This window comes from Hemitrygon akajei, unplaced genomic scaffold (assembly GCF_048418815.1).
Source record: "Hemitrygon akajei unplaced genomic scaffold, sHemAka1.3 Scf000145, whole genome shotgun sequence".
In the NCBI taxonomy this organism is placed as follows: domain Eukaryota; kingdom Metazoa; phylum Chordata; class Chondrichthyes; order Myliobatiformes; family Dasyatidae; genus Hemitrygon; species Hemitrygon akajei.
The window spans coordinates 1,095,043-1,113,328 of record NW_027332031.1 but is presented as its reverse complement, the minus strand read 5'-3'; the positions used below and the strand labels follow the sequence as shown (position 1 = coordinate 1,113,328).

Sequence of the window (18,286 nt, the reverse complement as noted above, 5' to 3'; positions counted from 1 at the left end):
AAGCAGTGAAAGATCTCACTGTACAGAGGGATTTTAAATGCACTACTAGCAGCAGACATAATTTACACACTAGGTTCACAGAAAATGGGCAACCAATATGTTTCAAGTGTCAGGTGGGAGGGCATTTGGCCAAGAATTGCCCATGGAAGAGGGGTGCAAGGGAAGTGGAGCCTGCATCCTCCCGCCCTCAAGAGGTTTGGAGTTGGGCAAATCGATGGAACCTCACAGATACGGAGAATGAACCGCTATCCCGTGACCAGTTGCTACAACGCATCATAGGAACATGTCCAGTTGCTGAGCTTGAAATAGCAGGTATGGCTGTCCGTTGTCTGTCGAACACAGGTAGTCAAGAAAGCACCCTGACCGAGAGCAGTTCTTTTGAGAACACTTGAATGGAGAGGACTGCTGTCCTGGCTGTTGTCCACTGCTGGCTGGCTTAGTTTAACAGCTGCAAACGGTCTTGATATTCCCTGCCTTGGGTATCTAGACCTAGAGGTTCAAGCAGTGGGCATGAAGATACCAAATTGTAGCTTTCTAGTAGTCAGGGATCCCGTTGGCACCGAACCACCTATCCTATCTATTGTAGGCATGAACATTATCAGCCAGTGTAGGCAACTTGTCTTTGCAGAGTTTGACACAACCCTAGAAGGGAAGCTGGATTCTGATTGCAGAGATGTTTTCCAGAAAGTGCAGATGCACACTACTGAAAAGAAAGCAGTAGTCTGAGTATTGGGAAAAGATACTGAGCACATACCTGCTGGAACTGTAGTCACCATTGCAGCTAGCAAGGCCACTGGCGATGCTGGCAGTGACCATAAAATGTTACTTGAGCCACTTAACAGCCCTTTACCTGGAGGTATTGTAGTCATTCCTGCACTCATTGAGTCTGCTAATCATATAGTGCCAGTACAGATTTTAAACCTCTCTCGAGAGGATGTATGACGCACACCTAGGACCTAGCTGGGTATCCTGTCAAAGGTGGAGTGCATAGATAGTGATCAACAATGTGCAGAAAGGTTTCAGCGGATCTCAGCTGGCATTGATCACGTGACAGTGGGTTTAAAGGAGCAGTGTAGTAATCACAAGTTGAAGTCAATTCTAGACAAGCTCAACATTGGGGGTAGTGAAAGACAACAAGCTCAGCTAAGAGTTTTACTGGTTAAGTACCTGGATATCTTTGCAGTTGAAGAGGAAGACCTTGGGTACACTGACAAAGTCAAGCATGAAATTCAGTTAATTGATGACAAGCCTGTTTGACATACCGTGTTCCGCCGAATCAGTACAATGAAGTGAAAGAGCACATTGCAAAGTTGTTGAAGAAGGATGTGATTCAGGAGAGCAATAGTGCGTATGCCTCATCTGTGGTGTTGGTCCAGAAGGCTGATGGGAGTATAAGACTGTGTAGATTATCGGAGACTGAATCTAAGACCAGAAAGGACGCGTTCCCGCTCCCACTTATTGATGAGAGTTCTGATGCCCTGCGGGGTGTGCAAATTTTCTCGACAATAGACCTCACAAGTGGTAGTAGAGGAGCATGATAGGCATAAGACTCCTTTTTTGACCCTGTTTGGTCTATATGAATATCTTCAAATGCTGTTTGGGGTCTGCAATGGATCGGCGACTTTTCAAACGCTCATGCAGGCAACCATGAATGACTTAGTCTTCCAAATCATGCGTGTGTACCTAGATGATATTATGGTGTATTCACAGACTTTCCAGGAACACTTGGAGAGACTCAACACTGTGCTTAAGTGCCTCAAGGAGAATGATCTGAAGGTAAAATTGGAGAAGTGTCATTTTCTGCAGTCAGAGGTCAAGTTCTTAGGACACCAGATATCAGCCAAGGGGATAGGCACAGATCCTGAGAAGGTCTCAGCTGTTCAGCAGTGGCCAGTACCATCTACAGTTAAGGACTTAAGATCATTTCTGGGCTTTTGCAGTTATTATCGATGGATTCAGGGATTCTCAAAGATTTCAGTCCACTGCATGATGTAGTGAACTTGTGTACTAATGTACGGAGTCCAAGTAAAACAAACCGGCTGTTACAACAGTCTTGGACAGAAGACTGTCAAACTGCCCTTGGGGACTTGCTCAAAGAGAAACTGACCAGCTCCCCCATCCTTGGCTTTGCCGATTTCTCCCAGCCCTTTATAGTGGAGACCGATGCCAGCAATCATGGGCTAGGAGCTGTGTTATACCAACAGCAGGGAGTGGCAAAGTGGGTTATTGCATATGCAAGCCGGCGATTAAGGAATGCCGAAAAGAATGATAGAAATTATAGCAGCATGAAATTGGAGCTGCTTGCATTTAAGTGGACTGAAGTAGAGAAGTTTCATGGATACTTGTGGGGTTCGAAATTCACTGTAATCACTGACAATAACCCCTTATCGCACCTGAAAACTGCCAAATTGGGAGCAGTGGAGCAGAGATGGATCTCACAGCTGTCAGTATCTTTGACTTTGATGTCCAGTATCGTCCGGGTCAGAGCCAAACCGTGGCTGATGCACTCTCGAGGCAGCCATTTGCAGGGGAGCCTGAGCCTGTCTCAGCGGATGGAGAGTTTGATGGGTCTGTGGTGATCTGTAGTTTGATCAATCGTGGCACTGCTCTTGACCTGGCACTGGTTACTGCTGGTCTCAAAAGCTGTAGGGTTAAGCAAATTCAAACCTGGGAAGTGGTACAAGTGATGTAAGTGGTCCAATGCAAGGGAACACTCCAACCCTCCCAGGTTTATTCTAATAGGGACTTGCATACTTTTCAGCAGCAAGACCCTGTGTTAAGTGTCCTAAGAGAGTTATGGAATCAGAAAAGAAAGCTGAGTTGCCAGGAGCGTAAAACTCTGCCTAAACCTGTTTCATCTCTGTTAAAGCACTGGGACAGTATCAGGGAGCATAAATGGTTGCTGTATGGGTAGTTGAGGATGAAAAGCTTGGGGAGTGTTACCAGCTTCTGGTACCTATCAGTTTGAGGAGCAAAGTATTAGAATATGTACATGACATCAAAGCATAGAACTTTGTTGTTGAGAAGCTGATGCTTTTGGGTGGGCATACACGAGGATGTGGCATGGTGGATCAAAAATTGTCCACGTTGTGTGCTAACTAAGATGCCGCAGCCTAGGATCCGTCCCCCATGAAGTCGTTTCTGGCTTCTAGGCCGCTTGAAGTTGAGGCTGTAGATTTCACTGTGTTGGAGCTGGTGACTGACGGGCGTGAGAATGTCTTAGTGGTCACGGACGTTTTCACTGAATTCACCCAAGCGTTTCCGACTCGGGATCAAAAGGCAGATACCACAGCAACAGTGCCCTTGAGGGAATGGTTCATGAAGTACAGTGTTCCTGAGGGATTGCATTGTGACCAGGGCCATAACTTCGAAAGTGAGGTCATAGCTGAGCTCTGCAAACTATACGGGGTAAAGAAAAGCCGTTCCACACCTCATCATCCTATTGGCAACGCATAGTGCAAGCGTTTCAACTGGACCATGCATGATTTGTTGCATACGTTGTCTCCAGGAAAGCAGCGCAGGTGGCCAGAACATCTACCCAAGTTGGAGAATGCATATAATACGACCCCTCATGCCACTGCCGGGTATTCACCTTACTATCTGTTGTTTGTGGTGGATCCCAACTTGCCCGTGGATGCTCTGCTGGGACAAGAATAGACTGTGGACTGGAAACATGATTAACTAGCTGTACACCACAGCAACTGAGGGCAAAAGAATACTCCGAACAGAAGCCGGCAGAATGCATTGTCTGGCAGGAGAACAAAGTTTCCTGTCTCAAAGTTGATGTGAATGCGCTTGTTTACCTGGGGAACAGACCATTAGGCTGTAATAGGATCCAGGATGCTTGGAACTCGACCGTCTACAGGATGGCAGAGGTACTAGGCAACACATACACTGTGGAAACTTGGGAGGGTGGGCTTAGCAAGAGGGTGAACAGGGTAGACATCATGCCCTGTGAGAACCATCCCCATTCCACTGAATGTGAAGAAAACAAAAGAGATGGTTGTTGGCTTCAGGAGAGCACAGAGCGACCACTCTCCACTGAACATTGACGGTTTCTCCATTGAGATCGTTAAGAGCACCAAGTTTCTTGGTGTTCACCTGGTGGAGAGTCTCACCTGGTCCCTCAACACCACCTCCATAGCCAAGAAAGACCAGAAGCGTCTCTACTTTCTGTGAAGGCTGAGAAAAGTCAATCTCACACCCCCCCCTCACCCGCTCCCATCCTCACCACCTTCTACAGAGGATGTATTGAGAGCATCCTGAGCAACTGCATCACTGCCTGGTTCGGGAATTGCACCGTCTCGGATCGTAAGACCCTGCAGCAGATAATGAGGTCAGCTGAGAAGAACATCGTGGTCTCTCCCCGCTATTACAGACATTTACACATCACGCTGCGCCCACAAAGCTAACAGCTTTGTGAAGGACCCCATGTACACCTCACACAAACTCTTCTCCCTCCTACCATCTGGCAAAAGGCATCGAAGCATTTGGGCTCTCACAACTAAACTATGTAAAAGTTTCTTCCCCCAAGCCATCAAACTCCTCAATATTCAGAGTCTAGACTGACATCTACATCATACATCATTTTACATAGTCTAGTGTAGTCTTGTGCTGTCTCACATAGTCTGGTGTAGTTTTGTGTTGTTTCATGTAGCATCAGGGTCCTGGAGGCACGTTGTTTTTACTGTGTACTATACCAGCAGTTTATAGTCGAAATGACAATAAACTTGACTTAACTTGATGACCTTGATGCACCATCAATAACTCACTCTGAGACGTAAAGGCGAGATATCGGCTTTTATTGACTGGAAGAAGGAACAAGCAGCGATTGACCACCATGCTACATCCTGGAGACTGAGGGCAGGGCTCAGGTCTCAATCGCCTTTATACCGGGGTCTGTGGGAGGAGCCACAGGAGCAGACAACAGGGGGGGGGGGGGGGTGTCCAGACAGGTATATGTGTGCATCCAAAGATCCAATATTTAAATGAAAAGAGAAAGGAAACCTCCTCCTCACAACAACTTGGAACAAAGAGTGGAGCAAGGAGATGGAAAAGGAGGTTTCAGAGAGGAATTGGGTAAATGCATCTTAGAAGTGCAGGGAGAGGAGCAAGGGAGTGAAATGAATATTAGATCATTTGCAAGGTGGACTGGGTGGCCTCCTTGTTGATTATCAATACAAATAGCAATCATTGATATGATTTGTGCAAATTGCTCAGGTCTTGTATAACTGTACAGCATAGAACGAGGCCATTTGATCTATCACATATTCTTGCTCCTTTGAAAGAGCCACTCCCTTGCGATCTCCCCAAAGTGAATCTTCCATCCCACTCTGCTGCATTTAACCCTGGGGATTTGCCCTGTGTTTTGTTACCCAGGTGAGGGATGCATTGCTCTGCAAGCCGGCTCCAATGAGATAACGTTCAAGGTCCCGTTGGAACACCGTGGAGAGGAGACAGGGAAGTTCAGCGGCTCCTATAAACTGATCATGTCAGAGGGGAAACAGCGAGAGAAGACTTACAGTAATTTTCAGTGGTTGATATATTGGGACAGGGAGGGTGGTCTAACTCCAAGTGGAGAGCTGGGTCTGCCCAAGGGACCATCGATGGACAGGGTTTGGAACTCCTTACCAACACACCCAAAGTGCTGAGGGGACTCAGTATGTCAGGCAGCGCCTGTAGAGGGGAATAAAATGTCAATCTTTTGGGCTGAGATCTTTTAGCCAGTCTTGGGATCCTCCCCCTTATCGCTTTTTCCATTCCCCATTCTGGCTTCCCTCTTACCCTTCTCTTCTCCTCACCTGCCCATCACTTGCCTCTGATACCCCTCCTCCTTCCTTTTCTCCTGGTCCACTTTCCTCTCTTTTCAGATTCCTCCTTCAGCCTTTACTTTTTCTGGTTATCACTCCTAGCTTCTCACTTTGTTCCCCCGTCTCCAATCACCTGATTTCACATCAGCTTGTACTCCTTTCCCCTCCCCTACTTTTTCATTCTAGCTTCCTCTCCCTTCCTTCCCAGTCCTGATGCAGGATCCTGGACCAAAACGTTGTCGGTTTATTTCCCTCCACAGATGCTGCCTGATTTTGTTGAGTTCCTCAAGCATTTTGTGTGTATTGCTCAAGATTTCCAGCATCTGCAGAACCTCCTGAGTTTATTACGAGGGGTGATAAAGGCACTGGAGAAGGTGTAAATGATATTTACCAGAACTTCAAGAGTATAATAATTACAGCCTTTTTCTGTAAATCTAAAGAGGAATGATGTTACCCAATACAGCCTGTTAAAAGTAGAAAAAGATAGAGGTAACAAAATTACTGCATGTGGGAGAGTTTAAAACTCGAGACCATTAAGCTGATAGCTCTAAGTAAATGGTAATAATCTAGTAAATAATTCAGGAGAAACAACCCGGAGGCTGGTGGAGTAGAGTTTGCTATCAAAAGGAGCCACAGTGCTGAGTGGTATGGATTATGGATGTGGAAATAATATCAACACAGAGAAGAATAGAGGTGAAGTTAAACAAAATTCAACACAATCTGTAGTGTGGACTCCTTGTACTGATTGTCTTATTTCTCAATTATAGACATAAAATATTCTGTTATATCATGTAACATTACAACCACCGATCTTCAAACACAAGCAGGTACTTTGTATGGTAGGAAGGCATTCTTTCTTTATCGGTGTGCTCCATGCATATAATAGAAGGTGCTGGGCTGGGATTGGCACAGGCCTGGAGTACTGATGCTGATTCTAAAGGAGGAGTTGAGGCCTGCTTTGATGCTGAGGTACATCCGAGGGTGTATGCTGGGACACAAGAGGGATGTGACCCGGGGTCATCAGGTGTTTCGGATGCTTCGATGTCAGACACTCTCACCCAGGCCACCCAGCCAGGGTTGATCAGGCTCTGGCTTGTGTCCCAGCTGCGTTGGTCCACGGGTCACACCTCTTGATCGTTAGTCATCTGGAGGCTCGCTCAGCAGCCCCTGTGATGGTCCTAATGGCTGCCCCCATAATGCTAAGGAGAGAGTAGGTTATTCAATAATCAGGTTAGGCCCAACCACTGGGTTTGATCCTCTTTCGGACAATATCTAGACTACATTATTTATTAGGACAATGATTAGGAGCAGAGGTACTCTCTGAATCCAAGGGCTGCAGATATGTTGTGGACGTAAAGTATGATAATGGCAACGTAACGTGAAAAATTCCTATTTTTTGAATAGGAAAATGGTGGTAAATCCAATGTAATGTAGGAAAATTTGAGATCAGCAACTTTGGACCTAAAGGGGATAGAATTGAGAACTTTTTGTATGATGATAAAATAGAAAGAGTGAAGACTTCTGGTAAGATGGCGATTGTTTAGTCGCTTCAAACTTTTGCTCCGTTATATTTCCTATCTTTGCGCTATGTGTCTCCCTTTTTAAACCTTAGTTTGTTATTTTATTAGTTTTCTTTTATCTGCCTGCGAATACACCTATCTCATAATGGCTACAAAAGGTACTAAAATCGAGAAAAAAGAAACTTCCACGGCTCTGTCGGCTGAGATTCTCGCTATTTTGGAACAACATCGACAAGATACTTTAACGGATATCAAGACTGAATTGAGAACTTCTATCAATCAGCTGGAATCAAAATTGGATCAGATTAATGCCAGAGTGGATGACCATGCTGAACATTTATCTCGCATCGACCTAACCTCTGAAGATTTAGAACACTGTGTTCAACATCTTGAAACTTTCTGCTCCAACCTAGCGGAGGAGAACAGTAAACTTACTTCCAAAATGGTGGATCTCGAAAATCGGAGCAGACGCTGCAATCTGCGAATTCTCGGTTTGCCGGAGGCCACCGAAAAGGGCTCTTCTGTTGAATTTTTCTCTTCTTTTCTCTGTGAGATTTTCGGGAAAGAATTTCTTCCGACTCCACCTGAGCTAGAAAGGGCTCACAGGATTTATGTTCCTTGTGCAATTTTGGGTTCCCATCCACAGCCAATTATTTTATGCTTTCATCGATACCAGGTGAAAAACCGTTTGATTATGGAGGCACGCCGCAGAGGTACTTTTGCTTTTCAAAACACGAATATTCGTTTTGTGGAAGATTATGCCCCCCAGGTTCTGAAGATGCGTGCTGAGCTTAAAGGTGTAATAAAAGTGCTTTTTGATCGTGGATTCAGACCTTCTCTCCGTAATCCAGCCGATCTTCGAATTACGCTTACTACTGGAGAAAATAAGTGGTTTAAATCAGTGAAGGAGGCTGAGTTGTTTTTTGGAAATCTTCCAGCCATCTTGACTTCTTCGGAACCGGTCTGACTTTCTAAAATGGCTGATAAGTACTTTTCGAAGTAAGGTTCTTTTTTCCGAACTCAGACTCTAATTGAATAATTCAGACATTAACTATTGAGATTCTAAGGGCTCTAGTTAATCTCTCCCTGGACTTGGTGCGTTTTTCCTAAATAGATGATTTAAATTTAATGTTTCCCTGTGGACTTTTAGATTTTACCTGTGTAATTTATTTTACTTCTGTATAATGTTATCTATAGAGAACTACAATTGATCTTAATTTGTTTTGGAGGCTTGGAGTTTTTTATTGAAGGCCTCCCTGTTGGTTGATTTATAGTATAAGATTTGCTTTTTTTTTGTAAACGGCTGATAAGTACTCTCTTTAAATTTATAATTTCCCCCTTCCCCCCCCTTTTTATTTTTTTTTCTTTCAATTTTTCATAGTTTCTCGCGGGTAGGTTAGTTTTTTTTCTGATTTTTTTAATATAAGTTTTATACCTTTTCTGATGAAGTTGTTCCTATTTGTAATTTTGCTCTCTAGTGCATAAATTAGCTATTATTTGCTATATTGTGTATACGGAACCTTTGTCAACGATACGGAACTGGAAGTCATTTTTGGGTTAATATTTTTCGTAGAGCTAGCTGCTTTTTTGGGTAGCCATCTAGTTTTGGGTTGCGAGGGTGGGGTGGGTTCTCCAGTTCCAACACTACTCACTGTTTTTTTTGTTTTCCCTTGTTATTCAGGACATGTCTGTGTCCTGATTCTACTGATTTATGTTTACATTTTTGCTCCCAGACTGTTATTGTACTGTTTGATTTTTTATATGCCTACTACCTTCTATGCACTAGCAATTGATAATGGTTAATACACTTAAATTTGTGAGCTGGAATGTGAAGGGATTGAATCATCCTGTTAAAAGAAGGAAGGTCTTCTCTCATATTAAACAACTCAAAGCTGACATTGCTTTCCTTCAGGAAACTCATATTCATAGTTTTGATAATTCTCGGCTTTTGTCAAAGTGGGTGGGTCAACATTTTCATTCATCCTTTGCCGCCAAAGCTGGGGGGGGGGGGCGGTTTCTATCCTTATTAATTCAAATATTCCTTTTGAACTCCATAATAAGATATCTGATACAAATGGCCATTTTATTATTGTTTCTGGTAAATTATATAATACTGAAGTTATACTAGCAAACCTGTATGCTCCCAATTTTGATTAAGTTAATTTTTTTGAATGTTTTTTCTCCTCACTACCAGATTTAAATTCATATTCTCTTATACTGGTTGACGACTTTAATTATTGGTTAGATCCTAATTTGGATCGATCGTCCTCTGTTACTAGATCACCGACTAAGTCTGCTTTAGCTATTCACTCTTTTCTTTCTAATTATGGTATCTCAGATATATGGCATTTTCTTCATCCTACTGAGAGAGCTTATTCTTTTTTTCACATGTTCACCATACCTTTACTAGAATTGACTATTTTTTACTTGATAATCAACTTATTTCATTTGTCTATTCTGTGATTATCAGAGTATACTGATTTCTGACCATGCCCCAATTACTTTGTCTTTAAACTTTCCTGGTCTCCCTCAGAGGAATAAACACTGGCGTTTTAATTTGACTTTATTATCGGATGATAACTTTCTAAAATTTATTAAGGATCAGATAAATTTTTATTTTAACACTAATACATCATCTGAAATGTCATCCCAGAATGTCTGGGATGCCATGAAAGCATATTTGAGGGGTCAAATAATCTCTTATACAGCAAATCTTAATAGAAAGTCCCGTATAGATTGATTAGACCTAATTAATCAGATTAAAGAATTAGATCAATTGTATGCTCAAAGTAATAATCCTGAATTATACAAGAAGCGTGTAGAACTTCAAACTAAATTTGATCTTCTGTCTACTCAACCTGTTGAACGCCAACTTCTTGAAAGTAAGAGTCGCTTTTATATTCATGGTGACAAATCTGGTAAATTTCTAGTTAATCAGCTGAGGCGTTCTAAAGCTAAACAACATATTACAAAGATCCAGAAGGAGAATGGGGATTTTACATCGGATCACTTAGAAATCAATGACGTATTTAAAAATTTATACTCTTGGCTTTATTCCTCTGAATCTCTGAATGAGAATATTTCTGTTGATCTTTTCTTAAATAATCTGAATATTCCTTCACTTTCATCTGATTTTAAAGAAAAACTGAATGAGCCTATATCATCAGAAGAAATATCTTTTGCAATTTCTGCATTGTCTTCAGGAAAATCTCCTGGACCTGATGGGTTCCCCGTAGAGTTTTATAAATCGTTCTCTTCACTCCTTGCTTCTCAGTTACTCTCAGTACTATCTGACTCGTTTAATTATGGTAAATTGCCACCCTCTTTTAATGAGGCATCTGTTATTCTTTTATTAAAAAAGGGTAAAGACCCAACAGAGTGCTTCTCATAAAGGCCGATTTCTTTGCTTAATGTTGATGTTAAAATCTTGGCCAAAGTTTTGGCTCATAGATTAGAAACTGTTATTCCCTCTATTATTTCTGATGATCAAACTGGTTTTATTAAAAACCGTCTTCCTTTTTTTAACATTCGGCGTTTATTTAATATTTGATATTCACCTTCAACTGGGATTCCTGAATGCGTTATTTCTCTTGATGCGGAGAAAGCATTTGATCGTATAGAGTGGAACTACCTCTTTGCAGTTTTAGAAAAATTTGACTTTGGTCAAAGTTTTATCTCTTGGATCAAATTGCTGTATCTGTGTCCTACCGCCTCTGTTTTGACTAATTTTCAGCTATTTAACCTCAAACGTGGCACCCGTCAAGGATGCCCTTTAAGTCCCTTTCTCTTTGATTTGGCTATAGAACCTCTGGCGATAACATTCCGAAGCTGTCCTGAACTGACCGGGATCTGGAGGGGGTTTTGAGCATAATGTTTCTCTTTATGCTGATGATCTATTACTTTTTCTTTCAAATCCGTCCACATCGTTACCTCCAATGTTTTCACTTCTTGATCAATTTAGCCAGTTTTCTGGCTATAAACTTAATTTACATAAGAGTGAACTTTTCCCGATTAATAAAGAAGCACAAGTAGATAGATAGATAGATAGATAGATACTTTATTCATCCCCATGGGGAAATTCAACATTTTTTCCAATGTCCCATACACTTGTTGTAGCAAAAACTCATTACATACAATACTTAACTCAGTAATAATATGATATGCATCTAAATCACTAACTCAAAAAGCATTAATAATAGCTTTAAAAAAAAGTTCTTAAGTCCTGGCAGTTGAATTGTAAAGCCTAATGGCATTGGGGAGTATTGACCTCTTCATCCTGTCTGAGGAGCATTGCATCGACAGTAATCTGTCGCTGAAACTGCTTCTCTGTCTCTGGATGGTGCTATGTAGAGGATGTTCAGGGTTTTCCATAATTGACTGTAGCCTACTCAGCGCCCTTCGCTCAGCTACCGATGTTAAACTCTCCAGTACTTTGCCCACGACAGAGCCCGCCTTCCTTATCAGCTTATTAAGACGTGAGGCGTCCTTCTTCTTAATGCTTCCTCCCCAACACGCCACCACAAAGAAGAGGGCGCTCTCCACAACTGACCTATAGAACATCTTCAGCATCTCACTACAGACATTGAATGACGCCAACCTTCTAAGGAAGTACAGTCGACTCTGTGCCTTCCTGCACAAGGCATCTGTGTTGGCAGTCCAGTCTAGCTTCTCGTCCAACTGTACTCCCAGATACTTGTAGGTCTTAACCTGCTCCACACATTCTCCATTAATGATCACTGGCTCCATATGAGGCGTAGATCTCCTAAAGTCCACCACCATCTCCTTGGTCTTGGTGACATTGAGACGCAGGTAGTTTGAGTTGCACCATATCACAAAGTCCTGTATCAGTTTCCTATACTCCTCCTCCTGTCCATTCCTGACACACCCCACTATGGCCGTGTCATCAGCGAACTTCTGCACATGGCAGGACTCCGAGTTATATTAGCATTTTGTGACCTCCCCTTTAAAGTAGTTCATAATCAATTTACTTACCTTGGGATTACAGTTACAAGGAAGTTGAAAGATCTTTTTTGTGAAAATTTTGCTAATCTTTTATATACTACAAAACAGAGTCTGTCACAATGGTCACCTCTATCTATGTCCTTGGTAGGTCGTATTCATGTTGTTAAAATGTATGTTCTCCCTAAATTTTTATATTTATTTCAATCTATCCCAATTTTTATTCCTAAAACCTTTTTTGATTCCTTAGACTCTATTATTTTGTCATATCTGTGGAAGAATAAGCATTCTAGAATTAATAAAGTTTATCTTCAAAAATCTAAAAAAGAGGGTGGCATGGCCTTATCTAACTTTCATTTATATTACTGGGCAGCTAACATACGTTGCACTGCATTTTGGTCTTTTTTTCATAGCCAACCCGAGAGCCCTAATTGGGTGGCAATGGAGTTGAATTCCACTAAAGATTTATCTATTTCTGCACTTCTTAGCTCTGCACTCCCTAGTAGTTTGTCTAGACTAATTGTTAATCCTCTTGTCAGACACACTTTGCGAATATGGGCCCAGTTTAGGAAATTTTATGGTTTTTATGGTTTTTCCCTTTCTAGTCCTATCTTACATAATCATCTTTTTTTACCTACTATGTATGACTCAACATTCTATGATTGGTATAGGAAGGGCAGTAGACATTTTGAAGATCTTTTTATCGATAATCGCTTCGCATCCTTTCAACAGCTCTCTGCTAAGTTCAATCTGCCTAATGCCCATTTTTTTAGATATCTCCAAATTAGACACTTTATCAATCCTTTAATTCCTAACTTCCCTGGAATGCCCGAGAAAAATGTTATGGATTTCTTTCTTTCTATTAATCCACTGGGTAAAGGTTTAATATCATTTATTTGTGATAAATCAGCATTCTTACGGCGTGCCCCTGTGGATAAAATTAGAATGGCTTGGGAGCATGATTTAAATATCTCTTTATCTGATGAGATTTGGGACTTGATTCTCAAATCGGTTAATTCAACCTCTCTTTGTGCTCGCCATTTCCTTTTACAGTTTAAGATTGTTCATAGAGCCCGTATGTCCAAATCTAAATTATCTCGATTTTACCCTAATATTAGTCCTCTTTGTGATAAATGCAAAAGGGGCGAGGCTTCTCTTATTCATATGTACTGGTCCTGTCCTAGTTTAGAGAAATTTTGGAAAGATGTTTTTATAACTTTATCCTGTATTCTGAATCACCACTTAGAACCTAACCCTTTAATTGCTCTGTTTGGTTTTTTGGGTGAGACAGATATACGGTTGAGTTCGACTAAGTGTCGAATATTATCTTTTGCTTCTCTCCTGGCTAGACATCTAATCCTCCTTAGATGGAGAGATGTTGTCCCGCCCACGCATGCTCAATGGCTTAATGATATTATGTCCTGTTTAGACCTTGAAAAAATTCATTATTCAATTCTTAATTCGGATATAAAGTTTCATAAGGTCTGGGGACCTTTTATTGAGTACTTTCATAACTTTCCTCTTAATTAAGGTTTTTTTTTCAATCCCTTACTTTCAGCTCTTTTTTTTTGGTAGTAGGCATTATTATCTTCTGTTTTCAAGTGTATTTACAGTTTTGGGGGTTTGAATGTCCTGATTTATATCCGCTATATTTTGTTGTGGTTGGTCTGGAGTTTTTTTTTGTTGTGGGACTTGGGGAGGATACTAACTTTACATGACTTCAATTTGGGTGCTTTCTCAATTATCTTTTTTGTATTATATTATTATTGTATGTTTATTTTGCACTGTATTAATTTTTTATTTTGGTTTGGGTTTTTTTTATTTGTAGTGTTGGAGAAAATGCATTAAAAATCAATTAAAAAAATAGAAAGAGTGGTAACATAAAGAGACGGTCCTGTAAAATGTCATGGATATACATGTTAAAACATATTACATACTCCAGGACTTTTACAAAGGGGGCCATCATTAATTTAAATCTAAACAAACTCCTAATTAGTCTTGGGGTTCGGTGAGAATTTCTGGGCTTTGGAAGGAGTGCAGCGTGAACGTTGCAGAATGATACATGGATTCCACTTGCAGGGTGAGATTACTGTCACTTTTGAGGATGACAGTAAAAGTTTTCAAAGTATTGGGCTAAATCAAGCAGGCCTTCTCCCTGGACTCACTGCCATGGTCTCTACCAGGGCAGCCATCTTCTAGAAATGGTGGCCACTTCAAGCTGATCCTCTACAACAGGGGTCCATGAAATGGATGGGGTCTGAGCAGCAAGCCAGGCTCAATCATTGGATCCTAGATCTTTACCTCTTCATCCACACTACTAATTGCCATTGTCAAAGGATTTTTAACTCTGTATAATGGTTAAACATTTAAAAGCTATTCAGGTGGATTTCAATAATTACAAAATAAATATTTAAAATGTAGAAGTAAATCAAGAAACGCATCAAAATATGACATCGTAAATGTAAAGTGAGTTTTTAAGCGTCACGTGCACTGACCTTTTGAACCACCAGTGATCTCATGCAGGTGATCACCATCCACACACCAGTCCTCCAGGGTATAAGGCTGAAGGACCAAATGGAAATTGTTCCCTCACCCTGGCTGTAGTAAGCCAGTGTTGTGTCACTGTGCTCGATGGTAATCAGTGAACATTCAGGTGCACCAGTGTCTGACCTCAAGCATGCCTTTTAACTGTGCATGTTTCAAGGTGTGCTAACCTACAGAGGACAAAACCAGTGACTCCTTTGGTGCTGCTGGCAATATGAGTGGAGTTGATGGGATAAATGGAAACAATAAACTTCCATTGGTTGGAGAGTTTAGGTCCAGGTGATATTAGCTGAAAGAGAGAGCTAATTCTTTCAGAAGTGGTCTACACTTCAACATTAACTAGCTGGTTTAACACAATCATTCCACAGATCTAGTCAAAAACCTGGGCCTGACTGGAAGACCCCAGTCTATGCAGATTGGTAATAATATCTCTACCTTGCTGATAATCAACACAGATGACCCGTCAAGGAAGAGTGCTTAGCCCACTGCTCTGCTGTCTTTACACTTGTAACTGTGTGGCTAGGCACAGCTCAAGTGCCATTTTCTGATGACACTGCTATTGCTGACGGCATCTCAAATGATGAGAAGGTGTACAGGAGTGAGGTAGATCAGCTGGTTGAGTGGTGTCGCAGCAACGACCTTTCACTCAGCATCAGTCCCACCAAAGAATTGATTGTGGACTCAGGAAAGGGTAAGCCGAGGGAACACATGGTCTTCATCAAGACATTAGAGGTGGAAAGAGTGAGCACTTTCAAGTTCCTGGGTGACAACATCTCTGAGGATCTATCCTGGGCCCAACGTATAGATGCAGTTACAAAGAAGGCACAACAGTGACTATATTTCATTAGGAGCTTGAGGAGATTTGGTATGTCACCAAAGATATTCACAAATATCTCATTGCTACCTTCAGGGAGGAGGTACAGGAGCCTGAAGAGGCACACTCAATGATTCAGGAACAGCTTCTTCCCCTCTGCCATTAGGTTTTTGAATGGATATTGAACCCAAGAACACTACCTCACTATATATATCTTTTTTCTCTTTTATTTGTATGTATATACATTTGTATGTTGGCCAGTTGATCTGAGCACCCCGAGGCTGCATTTGGTTGCTCATGTTACATTGTTATTGTACTTGAGATCCACAACAAAAGGTGCAGGTTCCAGCATTAGTCCCATCGAAATGTTGTGAGAGCACAGGGATTCCAGGAAACTCCCCTACACCAACCTGTGTGGTACAGATATTCAAAGTATAGGGTTTAAGAGGACAAAGGAGCTGGTGCACAGAGCTTTATGATCCATAGCGAGAACTCAATATTTTCAGAGCAATATATAGATTGTATTACATCCTGACTGAATAGGTGCCCCACATTGAATGTGTTCCATGGCTCATTACTACATAGGCAATCCCTTTATATGCCAAGTCATCAGTATGCATGATAGGTGTGATTGTAATGGATAATATTACATTGAGAATATCATGTTCTAAATTGTGCATGGGATTTTCTAAACAGTTGTAACGTTAACCTTGTTTTTATATTTCTTTCACTCAGTTGGCATTTCATTTAATTTGCTTCTTAATTGCAGATTTTATACAGTTGGAAAAAGATGATATGATTTCAGTTAAACAAAACAAAACAAATACTTATGCAGAACCTCAAAAAACCGGAGACAGGTTCGCAAGGTAAGTTCCGTTTAGTTAATATAAGATTACATTTGTTTTAGATTTGAGTCGACGCTGGGATGGCTACATGGTGGATTTGAGATATAAGATGGATTTTAGGAGACTTGAGGGGTCGAATGGCCTAATTCTGCTCCTATATTTTATGGGAACCCTAAGATTCAAGCAATGGCTGCTATGGCATTTGGAGTTAGCTGGTCCTCTTTGTGCCTTGTGGCACATCAGGTGGCAACCATTGCCGCTACCTTAGCATTTTGTGTGTTTTCCACAAAGCCGAGTTGCAAGCTCGACACTCAACCCAGTACAGATGGAAAGTGTGCAGGAGCCGGCGAGATTCAAACCCAGGACCACTCACCTCGAAGTTCGGTGCTGATGCCACTACACCACCAGGCCAACCATTTGGAGTTTGGACACATAGAAATACATTTGGGACTGGAATTCGGGTGTTAGGGTGGATTTAAGGTTTAGGCTGCGATAGTGATTGAAGTAAACTTGGCATTAAGGTTGGGATAGCAATCAAATTGTTTCGATGGATTTGTTTCGAATTGGCATTGAGGCTAAAGATGTGTTTGGTAATGAAATTTGCACTTGGGAATAGAAGTGTGAATGGAATTTGTATCTTTGTTTCAATGGTACATCACAGTATTCCACTAGCTGTTATAACAGATCAGGCCACTGCCCACATCAGCAGTTTTTACAACTTCTCTTGTTCAGTAGCTCAGGAAGGCAGAGCAAAAATAACAAGATGGCTGGTGCATTATCCTACGGTTAGCTAGTTGTACTGAATTTTCCCCACTTTAAACTGGGCGATTGATTTATAAGGGGTCTGCATGGAGGGAGCACACTGATAAATTCATGCCAGCTCTTTAAGGTCAACCCAGTATGTCCCAGCGTTCAGTGTTGAAACGTAAGATCTTGTTAAATCATTGTGTTGCAGTTGACCTATTGGTGAGATTTCTAGGATTCCATTTGAGAAAACCATAAAAGACACTTTCAGTTTCTGGGTGAGAACTGATCTGCCCACAACACTTGCTTCATTCAATGCCCAGATTATTGTAGTAACACCTAGCACCTTGAAGAGTTGATCTTTTCAACGATAAATATGGGATGCCTGACGTTTCACCTTGTATGATCATTATCTCTGAGAAATACCCACCACAGGATGTCATGATGGTAAAAGAAAAATAGAAAATAACAGCAGAGAAGGGTCAACAATAACGATTCCCGCTGTTGCCTGTAAGCCGTTTGTACATTCTCACTGTGACCGTATGGGTTTCCTTCGATGGTACGAAGACATACTCGTCAATTGGTGAAATTGGTCACATGGGTGTAGTTAGGCCGGAAGACCCTGTTACTATGCTGTATGTCTAAATAATAAAAGCTAAATAATAAAAAAAATTCTGTCAAATCCAAAACTCCCTCTCCACCTCCCACTCAGGTACTTCAGTGATTTTGAACCTCATTCTGATTAATCCCCCTGTCCTCTCTGTCCCCCGTCCCTATAGCCCTTCCCCCCTGGACCCTCGGACCTCCACTGTCCCCCTCTCCAACCCCCCCCCCCAACCTCCTCATCCAAACCTCCCTCCACCTCCCCTCTCTCCACCCCTCTCTACCTCTCTACCTCCCTCCACTCCCCCCACCGCTGGTCCATAGACTGCCTTGCCTTGGCAGCACCATGAAAGCCTCTTGTGTCACCAGAATCTGCCATTTTCTACATTTCCAGGGCTTGCTTACTCCGCCAAGAAGTTTTTAGCTCCTTCGCCCGGTGCTGGACAT

The 18,286-nt window shown here is 41.7% G+C and overlaps 1 protein-coding gene across 1 annotated transcript in view; it reads left to right on the top strand.

The window, feature by feature from the left end:
• The first annotated feature begins 8,346 nt into the window (after positions 1 to 8,346).
• Positions 8,347 to 18,286, top strand: part of LOC140723903 (phosphatidylinositol 3,4,5-trisphosphate 5-phosphatase 1-like) — a 52,687-nt gene continuing 42,747 nt past the window's right edge. Inside the window, exons 1-2 of the mRNA XM_073038443.1 lie at positions 8,347 to 8,425; positions 16,417 to 16,513. The gene's annotated coding sequence lies outside the window, so the exon portion shown is untranslated. The remainder of the gene's footprint in view (positions 8,426 to 16,416; positions 16,514 to 18,286) is intronic.